Below are 13,043 nucleotides of genomic sequence, written 5' to 3' on the forward strand. Positions count from 1 at the left end.
AAGCTGAGGGCAGAAGAATTGATGCTTTTAAACTGTGGTGTTGGAGAAGACTCTTGAGAGTCCCTTGGACTGCAGGGAGATCCAACCAGTCCATCCTAAAGGACATCAGTCCTGAGTGTTCATTGGAAGGACTGATTTTGAAGCTGAAACTCCAATACTTTGGCCACCTGATGCAAAGAAGTGACTCATTTGTAAAGACCCTGATGCTGCGAAAGATTGAGGGCAGGAGGAAAAGGGGGCACCAGAGGATGAGATGGTTGGATGGTATCACTGACTCAATGGACATGGGTTTGGGTAAACTCCGGGAGTTGGTGATGGACAGGGAGGCCTGGTGTGCTGCAGTCCATGGGGTCACAAGGAGTCAGACAGGACTGAGCGACTGAACTGAACTTGAAGCTGGCTCTTGACATCTCTGCTTTAACCAATGAGGTTCAGTCTCCCGGTATCCCGTCATAGTACAACTGTTTCCTTTTGGCAGAGATGACTGGGTTGGGGGCATGCCTTTCCTCATCTTCCCTCCGAGAACCTACTTCCCCGGATGTGGAAGCCATGCGCAGAGGAAATGTATGATACTGCTGTGAAAGCTGCAGGGTGCTGAAAAGCCATTAATTATCCCAACAGTGATCCCACAGATGAGTCAAGGGCTTAACTTATTTCTTCCTCTTAAACTTTATACACTCTTCTATTCTGGAACTTACTATTTAATGAACATATGTCAATTTGGTGTTCGAATCCCATTCTGTTCCTCCCTGTATCACTTGTACCATCCTAGAGTTTCACACACAGAACCCTAAGTTTACAAATGATGCAACTGAGGTTCAAGGAAGTTCAAAGAGCTAGTAAGCTGCAGATACAGGATGTGAATTCACATCTTTGGATTCCAGTTGCAGCCATCACATTGCCCTGACACAGGAGAGGTGATCAATAACATGCCCTATAAACCCTCCTCTTCTTCAACCCTTGCCTGATGAAAATTTTGCTCTACCACTCACACTCTATCTTCAAATCACCAGGCAACTACTAAATACAAAATCAATCAATCAGCTAGTTCATAGAGGAAGTGATATGGGGGCTGAGTGATGGAAATGGCAGGATCCTGAAGCTGGGGTGGGGGGTGGAAGTAAAGATTTAGGAGGCACAAAACAAGGAGTAGACTCTGGGGCTCTCTGAGGGCAGAGGCACTTGCTGTCAGGCAGGCATATCACACACCTCAAGGATAATACAGACCAGTGGTCCTCGCAAGCTCTGGCTCCTGAAACCCCTAAAAGAATTTTCTACTTCCTTGTGTGTTTTTTTTAATTAATTTATATTTTAATTGAAGGATAATTGCTTTACAGAATTTTGTTGTTTTCTGTCAAACCTCAACATGAATCAGCTATAGGTATACACATGTCCCTTCCCTCTTTAACCCCCTCCTTATCCCACCCCTCTAGGTTGATACAGGGTCCTGTTGAGTTCCCTGAGACACAAAGCAAATTCCCGTTGGCTATCTGTTTTACATATGGCAATGTAAGTTTCCATGTTACTCTCTCCATATATCTCACCCTGTCCTCCCCTCTCCCCATGACCATAAGTCTGTTCTCTATGTCTGTTTCTCCATTGCTTCCTTGAAAATAAATTAAACTATGGAGTGCTTCACAAATTTAAGTATCATCCTTGTGCAGGGACCATGTTAATCTCTGTATTATTCCAATTTTAGTATTTGTGCTGCTAAATCAAACACTCTCGTGTGTTTCAGAAGAGGACATCTAAAGCTCTTACATGCTGAAATACTTGGAAAGATTGTATTTTCTAAATTTCTGTATACTGTACACACATTTCAAATTTATTTTGGCCAAAACCTTAAGCAGAAGAATCTGTATGTTAGATTTACAAAAAAATATCCACAGACCTTAGTCAAACCCATTTTTATCAAATTGGGCTGCCAAACCAGAATTACTATTAGAAACTATCAGACTTCAGTTTCAATTTCAATACACATATTCATACATACACTTTATCTATGTGACAACCTTCTCACTCTTTCATTGAAACTCTGAGAGAGACAAGACACAGTACTTGGCACGAGTTTGAAACCTAGAGAAACAAGATGCAGTCTGTTTCTGCTTGCTTTGTGCTTACCAGGCTCTCTCTCTGGAACAATGTGCTCTGAAATCATCTCTGGGGTGATGCCCAGGAGATTTCTATATGTCTTGAAACCAGAGTGAGACTGTATGCCCAGAGTGAGGCTCCAGATGAGTAGAAGTTTGTCTTTACTTTCTGAAGCAGAACTCATATAGATCCTCCAGCAAAAAAGTTCTTGGAAAGCAGTTCAAATGGAAGTTGAGAATCTGGAAGTTAATCCCCTTCAATGCTAACCATGCCCAGCAGCCCCTGAAATCTTCAGGTACCTTCGCCTGCACCGCTATGAAAGATGCTTTCTAGACCCTGCTCTCACATCCCGAATTTCCCTCTTTCATGACTCCGGATTCTCAAACCGGCCCCCTGGCCACTACTGCAGTACCCATCTAGATTTCTCTCTCTAACCCTCTGCCTTCAAAACCTAGGCTTCAAATTGCTGATTCTCACCACCTTTTCTTTATTCTGGAAAACTGCCTTTACTTCAGGAAGAGATTTTAAAGGGGCACTAAACTGATTTGTATGACGGTATTAAGGACTGAGACAGCCTACCTAAATCTTAAAGTATTCTTTGCATTTTTCAAAGAAAAACTTGTTTACCAAACGGAGTCTCCCATGGGCTGGAAATTCATGTGAATATATGAGAAGCTGTGGGCACTGGGGGCTTCCCTCATAGCTCAGTTGGTAAAGACTCCACCTGCAATGTGGGAGACCCGGGTTCGATCCCTGGGTTGGGAAGATCCCCTGGAGAAGGGAAAGGCTACCCACTCCAGTGGGCACTGGGGAGGAAATATTCTAGGCAATTCCAGGATGATAAACGACCAGTTTTGATCACTGTGCTGAGAAGCAGGAACTTGTTAAGTAGGGTTTGAGCCTGACAAGGGCTTTCCTGGAGGCTCAGTGGTAAAGAATCCTCCTGCCAAAGCAGGAGACACGGGTTCAATCTCTGGGTCAGAAAGATCCCCTGGAGAAGCAAATAGCAAGCCACTCCAGTATTCTTGCCTGGGAAATCCCATGGACAGAGGAGCCTGGTGGGCTACAGTCCATGGCTTTCAAGAGAGTCAGACATGACTTAGAGACTAAACAATAAACTCGACAAGGAGTAACCCCCTCTGCTGCCATTTTAAATCTTGCAGGTACTAACTGGTAAAAAGGTCATCAGTGTCAGTTGATAGATATTGCTGCAGAGTCAGAATGGAGATGCAATGAGATGCAGACAAACTTAAGTCCCTGTATCCTTGGAAATTCCATCCAATCCAAGTTTTTGGAGTAGTTCTAGTCCATTCTAAACCTGAGTTGTTCTAAAATCAATAGAATAGAGAAAGTCACTAAAAGTGTTGGGAAAGCCCAGGAGATCCAGATGAGGGGATTCATTTAAAAAAAGAACTGAGATTCTAAAGATTATTTCAGGTCATGCTGCACACACCTGAGACGAAAGTCAAGCTGTAAGAAAGATAAAGACCACATTCAAATGCGACTGCTCTCACTCAGGCATTTGGTAAATTTGGAGAAATTTGTGTTTTAAACTTAAGAATATGAACCTCGCTTTCCAAAATGAGGTAGGAAAGTGGATTTCTGACACTTGGCTTCATCCATTCAGCAAATAATTCTGCCAACTCAATCCATATCTCTGAATGTAGATATGATCATTCACAGAAAGAATAACCAAAATGATACCTTTTCAATCCTACTATTACCGTGACATTCAAATGACCTGACCACACAGCACCAGAATTCAGATAAAAATTAAAGAAACTTGGCCACTGCAATCAGAAACATAATGAGTATTAAGAATCTGTTTCCTTGCCCCTCTATTATTTCATTATAAACAGCAGCTAATAAACAGCTGTTCCTTTTCAGTGTGAAGGGTTCTTGTTTGCAAACATGAACAACCACTGCTTTGTTCTCACGGGAGAAAACAAAACACTATCAATCAAAGCAAAGCTACTTACGTACCTAGACCCACTGCGGCAGCTGCTTGTTCAGAACCGCATGTCACTGCTCCCTCAAGCCTGAATGCCAGGACGCTTCTGAATCCCCGGCCCCTGCTCTTCTGAGTCAGGCTGCAGGCTAATGCTTGGAGGCTGAATGCTCTACCCCAGCAAGCCAAGGCTCGCCAACCAACTTAACTACTTACGTGCTGACTCATGCATGGGGCAGGACGCATCCCAGCCGAGCCTGCTCACGGGCTGAAGTCCTGCACCATCCTTGAAAAAGGTCACACCTGGAGCTCATCTCATCTTTTTGCATCCTGCATAGTCCGGGAAGGATCATTCATTATCTCACACTGAACTGCTCCTTCCAGTTGATTTGGGAAATACTAAATTTTCCCCCCACCACACCCACTACACACCACTTAGAGGAGACTTTGCAGGACAGATCAGCACAGAGATGTAAGTTAGGACCTTGTTAGATGCATGATTTCAGCTTGGCTTCCGTGGTGGCTCAGATGGTAAAGCATCCACCTGCAATGCCGGAGACCTAGGGTTCGATCCCTGGGTCGGGAAGATCCCCTGGAGAAGGGAATGGCAACTCACTCCACTATTCTTGCCTGGAAAATCCTATGGACAGAAAAGCCTGGTGATCTAGAGTCCATGGGGCTGCAAAGAGTCGGACATGACTGAGAAACCAACACTTTTGGGCAAGGAGCTGTCCCCTCTTTTCTAGAAAGCTTGTGGCCAGAGAAACTTGATTACACATAGTCACCTTGGTAGTTTGGAGAAGCATCTACTACGACAGTGTTTACATTTTCCCTGATGTCATTCCCAGGCTAAACCAAACAGCAGTTTCCCACGTGTCTTTTTTTTCATCACATGGTTACTAGGATCCCTAGTGAAAATGTTGTTCATTCTTCTAACCCCTTGGGGCCCAGATCAGCAGGTATTGAAGGCAGGGAAAAGAAGCAAAGCAAAGATTTCTAATGTTTGATTAAGTCTTTGAAGTCCATTTCATTCCACCCAGGTCACACACAGAAGGCAGAGACAGAAGGTTAGAATTCCTAAAGAAAACCCGTACTGCTTTTCCAGTTATTGGTGGGTTAGCAGCTGCCGGGGCGAAAACTTCGTCCCAGCCCAGGTCAAGTCCTTGTTTTTCTTCAGGCTCTAGCTGAGTCTAGCCTAGGATTCACATGGAGAGGAAGTTGAGGAGGGAGGAGTGTACAGGAAGGGGCATTTGTTTGGAAATGAATCATTGCAGGCAGGCAGGAAATAGACATGCAATTGTGTGGGGACTTAGTGCAACAGTTCCCTCTTCTTCCCCTTTGACTGTAGTTGCAGAGTTGCCAGCTTGGGTTTATCAGCTACTAATTGGGCTCCAAAGCTCTAGGGCCTCCTTTGCCTAAAGTTGCATCTACCTTGGGGGCCTGTAAGCTCCAGCAAAGGTAGTGCAAATCCATCTGTGCATAGAACACAGCTTGTAAACTGAATGTGTAATAATGGTGATATTGTAGCAATAGGAGCAGCTACTATGTTAAATGCTTACTGTCTGCCAGCCAATGAGCCAAATGCTTTACCTATGTTCTGTAGCAAGAACTCAGCAGTTCTTGTCACAGAATCTGTGTTCCTCTCTTCTTCACCTCCCCTGCCATCAGGAATAACCATGCAACTGTAAGTCTGACCAATGGAAAGTGAGCAGAAGTGATATGTACCAATTCCATTTTTTACTTATAAAGTCTTCCCTGTGTGTGATCTTCCAGGCTCCAGGCAAATATTTGGAGGGAGATACTGCTAGTGACCTTGGAGGTTATGGAAAGAAGAAAGTGAAAAGCCTATATCAGCCTGAATGATCACATAGAGAGAGCTGCTAACCTTCATAATGACAGGCATACTTCATTTTATTGCTTCACTATATTGTGCTTTGCAGATGTTGCAGTTTTCATAAATGGAAGATTTGTACTGACCGTGAAAGGAGCAAGTCTAAAGAAGCAACTTTTTCCAACAGCATTTGCTCATTTACTGTCTCAGTGTCACATTTTGGTCATTCTCACGACATTTCAAACTTTTTCATTATGATCAGTTGTGTCATGGTGATTTGTGATAAGTGAGTTGTCTTTGAAGTTACTATTGCAAAACAATCACAACTTTCTATAGGTTCAGATGATGGTTAGCAATTTTTAGCAATAAATTACTTTTAATCAAGGTATACATATTATTATTTTAGACATAATGTTGCACAGTTAATAGACTATGGTATTATATAAACATAAATTTTATGTGCACTAGGAAACCAAAGATTTCATGTGGTTCTGCATATTGTTGCAATATTTGCTTTATTGAAGAGGTCTAAAACTGAACCCACAATGTCTCTGAGGAATGCCTGTGTTTTTAAATATGAGGGAAAAAATTGGATGCCAACCTAAAAATGCATGCTGAATTCTTTGAGAGATATGTAAGCAAAACAGTTTAAAGACCACTTGTCTATAGAACAAAGACTAGACTCATTAACCAGGTATTCAAACTCACCCAGTCCAAGTCCTTTCCTTTATTTTTGATATTCCCCCTGGTAAGTCTCCCACTCTGGACACACGGATTCTCTTTACATTCCTAAATGGACCTGTCGTATCCTACCCCTGCTCAAACTTTTACCCTCACCCAGAACACTTTCCCAACTACTCCCCACTTGACTGAATCATACCTTGCTGAAGCAGTTTGAAAACGTGGTTGCAAATCCTTTGACATGCCATCAATAGAAAAGCAGGGATCTGTATCATCTTCCTTTGAGTCTGGAGGGCCAGTGACTGCTTATATCTGACAGTAGAGACTGTAGAAGTGAAGCCACGTGACTTCTGAGGCCAGGTTGCAAAAACTTATGCAGTATCCATGCTTCCTAGAACACTAGCTCTTGGAAATATTGACAAAATTCAACTGAGTACAGTGTAAAGATCTTACTGGGTTTCATTTAGTGATTCATGAATCAGGCAGCATGGAGATTTTGCTCCAGATTAGTAAGTCATCACAGACTTTGGAGCAGTGCAGTTGCATGATCTGGCTTTTAGAAAACTTACTCTAATATCCATCACCTGGATTCTATGTGAAAGCACACACAATTCACAGGTTTTAATTTGGAGGCTTTTGCAATATCCAAGCAAGAGCCTTAGACTAGAACGCTAGAAGAGGAGATAATGTTAACTGGTTATCACATGGATGTGTTTTGAAGGCAGAGCCAGCAGGGTCTCCTGTTGGGATTCATAAACGACAGAGAAAATAGGAGTCAAGAATGATTCCACACATTTGTAGAACTGGTAGAATGGAGTTGACCTCTGCTGAGATGGGGAAGAATATGAGAGAAGTAGGTTTGGTTGAAGAGAATCAGGCACTGGGTATCTGTAAAAATAATTCTGGAGGGATTCTTTAGTTCAAAACCTTATGAAAATGACCAGCAGAGGTTGGTCAGAAGTGATCTAGTATCTGCAAAGATAATGAGAGCAAAACTCTGTCCCAGAAGGTAACAGGATTCTATGTTGTACAAGGTGGATATTTTTGATAGTTATGAATTGGTTTTGATGTGAATTAGAAATATAAATTATATAGTCAGGCTAAAGCAATTTTTAAAGGAATTTATTGCAAGAAAGGTATTAATTAATAGTATAGTGATAAATAGTTATGGGGAAAAATCATATCAACTGTTCACTAATGGAAGAACTTTGGGACAAACTGGTGTATAATTTAATATCCAATTAATTTAAGTATCTTTAAAGGTCATTCTCTGAGAAGCCTTAACCATTGACTCTGTTCTGTTCCATTCAAAGTCTTACTCATTTACAGTTGACTAATAATCTTCTGTGATTTCCCCCAAACACAATTTTTTTTCACATGAGATTAGTGCAGGAGGGGTGTGTTCTATATCAAAGGCCAAATATAGCATTTGTAGATAATTCTCATTCGGAAGTGAACCGAAGTTGCTCAGTCGTGTCTGACTCTTTGCGACCCCATGGACTGTAGCCTACCAGGCTCCTCCGTCCATGGGATATTTCAGGCAAGAATACTGGAGTGGGTTGCCATTTCCTTCTCCATCTCATTCAGAGATTATATGTAATTATTCAAAGTACACTCTAATTGCTGTTCTTGTAGTTCATTTCTGGAAAAGAAGATGCTTTGCTTCATAAGTCCTGCCTTAATCCCCATCCTCAAATCCCAGCAAATGGCCTCACCTGAGTCTGTAGGCAGCTCCTGTGACACCAGGATCTTCAGTTCAGTTCAGTTCAGTTCAGTTAAGTCGCTCAGTCATGTCTGACTCTTTGCGACCCCATGGACTGCAGCACGCCAGGCCTCCCTGTCCATCACCAACTCCCGGAGTTTATCCAAACTCATGTCCATCGAGTCAGTGATGCCATCCAACCATCTCATCCTTTGTTGTCCCCTTCTCCTCCCGCCTTCAATCTTTCCCAGCATCAGGGTCGTTTCAAATGAATCAGTTCTTTGCATCAGCTGGCCAAAGTATTGGAGTTTCAGCTTCAGCATCAGTCCTTCCAATGAACAACTCAGGACTGATCTCTTTTAGGATGGACTGGTTGGATCTCCTTGCAGTCCAAGGGACTTTCAAAAGTGCTTTAGCCAACAGCATTTCCTAAGAAGAATCCCTTCCTGCTTAGGGTAGAAGCTGGAAAGAAGTTATCCCACAAAACCCAGAACATGATCCTACTACTGCACCCCCTAAATACACGTTAAGTTCTTCACCCTCAATCCTCAAAGCAGCCCCTGTGAAGTAGCTGCTATTAATCTACCCAACTCACAACTAACACCCAAGGCTCAGGTACTGGCACGACCAAAGTCACATGGCTGGTGAGTGACACAAGTCATTTTCTGCCCCTACGTTCACTGTTCAGTGGTGACAACAAGCACTTTGCTGGGTCCCTTTCTCATAGTTTTGCCTTCTTCCCAGCTCCCCTCACCCTGCACCCAGGACATCATGGGGTAAAATTTCAGGGATTACTATTTTAGCTAACGATAAGGCTTGTGCCTTGCTGAAGGAGAGGAATATGGAGAGAGAATACAGAAGAGAAACCTATGCCAGTAGGGGGGCTGCAAGAGGAGGTTTGGGGGGAGAGAGAAGCAGGTAGAGAGCTGGAGGAGCGAGGGGTTTCTAATGGGGCTGTCAATTTCATCTTTGTGGAGCACTGATATAATTTCTTCTTCCTGAAATGTTTGGTAGAATTCACCAGCAAACTCCATGGGGCCTTCAATTTAATTTTTTCACATCTAATTCTGATGGTGTGTGATACAGCCCTATTTCCTCAAGGCCCGTGATACAGGAAATGCTGCTGTTCCATCTGGCGGCCAGCTACTTAAGTATGCTCAGTTTGTGAAAATTAATCTGTGTATACTTTTCTGTGTGTCTGGAATACTTTGGTAGATTTTCTGAAAATAGTTGCACTCTGTTCAATTTTTTTAAGTATCTCTGGTTCAAAATGACTTAATAAGGAACATTGCTAACCCACATAACAAGTCCAAGGAAGGCAGCCCCAGAGTTGGTTACTTCAGCTTCTAATAAAATCATTAAGGACCCAGTTCCTCAATGATACTAAGTCAGTTATGCCCTCAGAACTTCTAGGCATTATATCTAGACTCAACCTTGCCAACGTGAAGGGAGTATTTTCAATGTTGGGTCCCTTTTTAGGAGCAAGAAAAGTTTCCTGGAAGTGTAATAGGTCTGGTAATTTTTTACAGAATCAAACACACCCTGACCCAACAATCTCACACCTGCTTATTTACCTATGAGAAAAGAAAACATATATACACATGTGCATACCTCAGAGATATTGCATGTTTAATTCCAGACCACTGCAATAACACAAGTCACATGAATCTCCCAATGCTTATTAAAGTTATGCTCACAGTATACTATATTAAGGGTGCAATAATAGTATTATGTCTAAAAAATGTATATGCTATGATTTAAAAATACTTTCTTGATAAAAAAAGTACCAACCATCATCTGAGTCTTTCTGGTGGAGGGTTTGAAATGTTGCAAAAATTACCAAAATGTGAGACAAAGGCATGAAGCAAGCAAAAGCTGTTGGAAAAATGGCGCTAATACTTGATCAATGCAGGGTTGCCACAAACCTTCAATTTGTAAAAATGCAGTATCTCTGAAGCACAATAAAGCAAAGTGCAATAAAATGAGGTATGTCTATACATACAGGCACATATATACACACATGCACACACACAGAAAACATATAAAAGACTGTTCTGACCTGCCTGATTTATAACATCCAAAATTCGGAAACAGTCTAGATATCAATCTATAGAAGAGTGGATAAACAAACTGTGATATATTTACTCAATGACATACTAATAAAAAATAAATTATCAGTACACATAACAACATGAATAAATCTAAAAATATTATGCAGAGTGAAATAAGCGAGACACAGATTGCTAACATAGTACATGCTAGGGAAAAAAAATCAATGGTGGAAAAAAAGGACACATGCCTCTGGAGTGAGAGGGAGAAAGACTGGCCAGGATTGACTGGTAAGGCATAGAGCTCTCTAGGGAGATACTAATGTCCAAGGTCACAACAGGTGTTTGAGTTACATAGGTCCGTGCATTTGTCAACTTGGTAAATATGCACTTAAGATTTGTGTATTTCTTCAGTTATAAATTTCACCTTGAAAAAAACTGAACAAATTTTGAATTTTGATTAATGAATGCCAAAGTATTTAGGCAGCAGTAAACTGATGTCAGCAATTGACTTTCAAATGAATTTGTAAAGATAAGAGTAACTGACAGATAAAAAGATAGACAAATGGATGGGTATGTGTTACAGCAAGTTAAAAAAACTTATGGTAGAAACTAGGTGGTGCCTCCAGGGGTTCTCCATGTGAAATTCTTCTCAATTTAGTGTACACTTTCATTTTTTCATAATAAAACATTAGCAAGGAATGAGTTTATAATGAAAAGGATTTCAACGTCAGATAAATTTGGAAAATATTAATGAAATTTAAGCAGATTTCTTTAAAGGGAAGATTTATTCGAGTCTTAAATACACTGATATGAATGCTGAATTTATATACATGTGTGTGTGTGCCCGTGTGTATTTTGTACCTTAGATTTTCTCCAACATCGAATCCAAACTGCAAGAGAAGGGAGAACTGGGAAACAGAGAACACTGTGCTCTCTGGTCCTCAAAGGCCCCTTGCCCTCCAGGGACCACCATCCAATGCCTCTCATCCCTGAGGCCTCAGCCCCACTTCTACCAGCTCATTTGCCTTCAGTCCTGGGCATATGATACAAGCTGCTCTAAATCAGAACAGAAACCAGCAGGTCTTTCTAGTGAGCTTGGCTGCCTTTCCCGCTCTGACCTCCTTTCAGCAATAGGAAGATTGCCATCCGTTCCTCATCATTTTTGTCAAATGAAAAAGACCTGGATTCAGACTCCTTTCATTCTCAAGAAGAAAATGGATTTCCTAGGGTCCAAGCAAATTCATTGTCTTCACTGATTTTAATTGGTGATTAAGCTCTGAACATCTTGAGAAATTAAGCCAGTTTTGATAGTGCAGATCTACGGGAAGCCAAATTGTCACAGTTCTCCATACTCACCATGTGTTAAAGTGACATTTCTGCTACCTTCCCATCTAATTTTGGTGACTTTGTTTGAATTCAGACTTGTGTGAATGTTAATAGCATGTAGAGGTTATATGTGCTGAATGCATTGACATTTTCTCTCCCGAAGAGCCATATCACCACCCCACACCCCCAACCACAACTTTTGCTGTGCGTTGGGTGCAATTGGTGCAGAGGATTGTACAAGAACAAGACCTTCCAGCTCTATTCCTGGCTTCAATTCCTCTGCCTCCTGCAGCAGCTTCCCTCAGGGCTCAGGAAACAGAAGCCCCAGGGGAAATCTCATTAGGCAGCCCCTTGGCCCCAGGGCTCTGAGTGTCCACTGCAAGCTGAGTGAACAGGAACATGAGCTCTGTGGAATCACCCAGTGTCAGCTCACGAGCTCAGGAACGTGCTCCAGAATCCAGGGCCAGCAATGCTTCCAAAGCACACATGTGCCAGGAGCACTAATTGGACACAATTCCTTTCAAGCCATTTGCTTTTACATGTTCATCCCTGGAGCCTGTGGAGAAACGGAGCTAGCAACCGCCTGCAGCTTCATCTGCCCGCCTCTGGTAGGGAGCCTGCAAGGGTCATTGAAACAGTTTGTAATATTGCCTGCTGTAAAAAGGAAGTTTATGCTGCAAACACTCCTGTCTTCTCACTTCTTACCCCCGTCAGGAGCCTCAGTCACAGCCAAACACCAGCCAGAGGTCAAAAGTCTCTCGGCCATTAAGGTGTGTAATGAATACATTATCAAGTGTGGCAGAAACAGACAAAACCCCTAAAGGCCAATGATTTCAGAGATGACTTCAAAACAAACATTTTAAGTCAGATCATGCATTTTCCAAAGTGACTTTTTCCCCCACTTGAACCACCATGCTAAAGTATCAGGAAGTTTTCACTACACATCCCAGTGGGAAACCCAATACTTGCCTTTCCACGGTCATAGGCTCTTCATTACATAAAAGAGAATGCATAAAAGACAAACTACTTTGGCTGAAACCATCTTTTCCTCTCCTCTCTCAGGCTGATAAATAGTATTAGCAGAAAACAATTCAGACAAATACCAGTTCTTCCATGTGACAGCACAGAGCTGGCCTAGTGAGCAGACTCTTTAAGTGCCAACAAATCATGGTAGCCATCCATGTTTTTATTCATTGCTGCCCTGGCTCGTCCCCAAAAAAGAGTAGGTCACACTGCTTCAGAGTCAACCCATTCTTCTAACAACCACTGTGCATGCACATCAGACATTCAAAATTCTGGGGCAAGTATTTTACCAAAAACAGTAAGATGTAAGGGCTTCCCTGGTTGCTCAGCAGTAAAGAATCTGACTGCCAGTACAGAAGACCCAAGTCTGATCCCTGGGTGGGGAAGAGT

The 13,043-nt window shown here is 42.2% G+C and overlaps 1 non-coding gene across 1 annotated transcript; it reads right to left on the reverse strand.

Moving 5' to 3' along the window:
- Positions 1-1,619: 1,619 nt before the first annotated feature.
- Positions 1,620-1,723, reverse strand: LOC133070866 (U6 spliceosomal RNA). Its single transcript, XR_009696268.1, has one exon. It is a non-coding gene; the product is annotated as a U6 spliceosomal RNA (small nuclear RNA).
- Positions 1,724-13,043: the final 11,320 nt, after the last annotated feature.

The sequence above is a fragment of the Dama dama genome, chromosome 15 (genome assembly GCF_033118175.1).
Source record: "Dama dama isolate Ldn47 chromosome 15, ASM3311817v1, whole genome shotgun sequence".
Classification (NCBI taxonomy): Eukaryota; Metazoa; Chordata; class Mammalia; order Artiodactyla; family Cervidae; genus Dama; species Dama dama.